At 62.5% G+C, this 2,305-nt stretch overlaps 1 long non-coding RNA gene across 1 annotated transcript; it reads left to right on the plus strand.

Annotated features, from left to right (window-relative positions):
- The first annotated feature begins 248 nt into the window (after window positions 1–248).
- LOC114816256 lies at window positions 249–2,034 on the plus strand. The gene is made up of 2 exons (XR_003764019.2): window positions 249–767; window positions 1,884–2,034. It is a non-coding gene; the product is annotated as an uncharacterized LOC114816256 (long non-coding RNA).
- The last annotated feature ends 271 nt before the right edge of the window (window positions 2,035–2,305 follow it).

The following is a 2,305-nucleotide window of genomic DNA, read 5'->3' on the forward strand; positions in this document are numbered from 1 at the left end:
ACCGGGAAGGAGGGCGACTTGCTCAGGGTCGCCCAGCAGGCACGTGGGGGCGCCGGGATTTAGAACCCAGGTCCCTCTGACTCCTAGGCCTGGGCTTCATTCCCTGGGCCAAGCTGCTACCCTGACTCCCCCCGCCTCTGCCCCGCTGACCGAGCAAGACCCCCCCCCCCCGAGCTGGGGGGTCCGGCGAGACGTCGGCAGAGAGCGGGGGAGACCGAGGGTGGCCGAAATCGTGCCTCGCCTCCCGTCCCCCCGCCCCACGGCCCCTCCGGGGGTCAGTTTGCATTACAGAAGGACGTTACGGCGCGCGACTCCCTCACTTCCTCCACCCTGTAGCCACCCCATCACCGTCCCTCCCCTCGCACGGCCTTCCCAGGGCGGCTCCGCGCTCGGCCGAAATCTGCCACGCCAATCCCTTCTGCTCTGCGGCGCTGACCCGGGGGGCCGGCCGGGAAGCCCTCCCGGCCTTTCCCAGACCCCATCCGCCAGCGATGGGGACCGCCCCGCGGCGCCCGTGAAGCCGGGTCCGCTGCCACGAGGCAACCTGGCCCGGCAGCCCGACGGGAGGTCGCTCTCCTCCCTGTCCTGGGGAAAGAGTGGCAGTTCGGTCCTCCCACGGCGCATTTCTAACGGACGGTCGACCGGAGAATCCTCCTCCGGGACACGGACGCTGGCATATTCCACCTGAACCCCGGACGAGCGGCGGGGGCACGCGGGAACCCAGCGGGAGCCCTGCCCGGGGACTCGGTCCAGCAGGAGTAGCTAGGGTAACGGGGAGTTGTGGGGGGGGGGGGTGTAAAAATGATTTCCAATTCTCAAGAGCAGAGGAGCCGGGCAGGAATCAAGGCTTGGCCAGGTGGGCCCTGGGCGGGGGTGAGGGTGGGGCTGACAGGCAGGGGCATTTCTCGGCGACGGGGTGGCCCCGGGGTGAACACGAGCAAATCGGGTCGGACGCAGTCCCCGTCCCGCGTGGGGCTCACGGTCTTAACCTCCATTCTCCAGATGAGGGAACGGAGGCCCAGAGAAGCGAAGCGACTTGCCCAAGTCACACGGCAGACAAGTGGCGGAGCCGGGATTGGAGCCCTCGGCTTTCCGACTCCCAGGCCCGGAGTCCATTTGCCCGCTGGGTGTCCCTGGGGCGGGTCACCTGGAAGCAGCGTGGCGGAGCGGAGAGAGAGCACGGACCTGGGAGTCACGGGGGTCTGATCCGGGCTCCGCCACTTGTCTGCTGTGTGACCGCGGGCAAGTCGCTTCGCTTCTCTGGGCCTCAGTTCCCTCATCTGGAAAATGGGGATCGAGACCGTGAGCCCCACGTGGGGCAGGGACTGCGTCCATCCCGACTGGCGTGGAATCCATCCCGGCGCCCGGTACAGTGTCTGGCGCAGAGTACGCCCTTAACAAGTACCCTCGTCGTCATCGCTTAACTTCTCCGGGCCTCGGTTACCGCATCTGTAAAACGGGGATCGAATCCCCCTCCCTCCGACTTAGGTTCTGGCCCCACGCGGGACGGGGGCTGTGCCCAACTCGATCATCTTGTCTCCATCCCAGAGCTTAGTATAAAGCCCGGCCCGCGGTAAGCACTTAGCGAGTAACGCTAAAAAAAATTGTCTCGCAACACCCCCGAAGACAGACTATCACATCCCTGTGACAGAATGGGCGACCTGGAGGGGGTTTTACAGTTTGCCTTATCTCCTCCTGGAGCAGCGAGGGAAATCACAGCCGGAGAAGAAAATCGAGTTAAGGGAGAAGATGAAGAAGAATCTGGATGGATCGGATCAAGATAAATCGGAAGGCGCAGTGAAATAATCTCCGTCCTGTGCTCGTGTTGAAAAAATGTAAGGAAACAATTCTCAGCTCTCACAGACGTCCCTATTCAATTCCAGGCCGAGGGTACCATTCACCGAGCTCCGACGCGATCCGGACCGATTTGCCCCGCCTCGTTCGAAACCTCCAGTTTTTTGACATGTCGATGAAAAATTCCGGGATAAATATATCTATCACATTTCTTTCGAAATAAAGGCCTTTTAATAAAGACCTCGATTCAGATGAATTCTACTGAAAGTTTAGAAGTCTAAGCGATCGTTTCGATTTATTGAGAGCATCATCAAAGATCTCTGAACTCCTCACAGGGGAGCCGGCGTCTGCGGGCCACGGGGTCGCGCGGATGACTCGGAACCGCGTCTCAGGATCGGCGGACGCTCTCCCCTGACGACCAGTCTGAGGTAGACCGAGCCTGGGACCCGTTCCGCAACCGGCCGGCCCGCCGCGCGGCACCGGTGACCCGGAGCAGAGTGTCGCCGCCGAG

This window comes from Ornithorhynchus anatinus, chromosome 13 (assembly GCF_004115215.2).
Source record: "Ornithorhynchus anatinus isolate Pmale09 chromosome 13, mOrnAna1.pri.v4, whole genome shotgun sequence".
NCBI lineage: Eukaryota > Metazoa > Chordata > Mammalia > Monotremata > Ornithorhynchidae > Ornithorhynchus > Ornithorhynchus anatinus.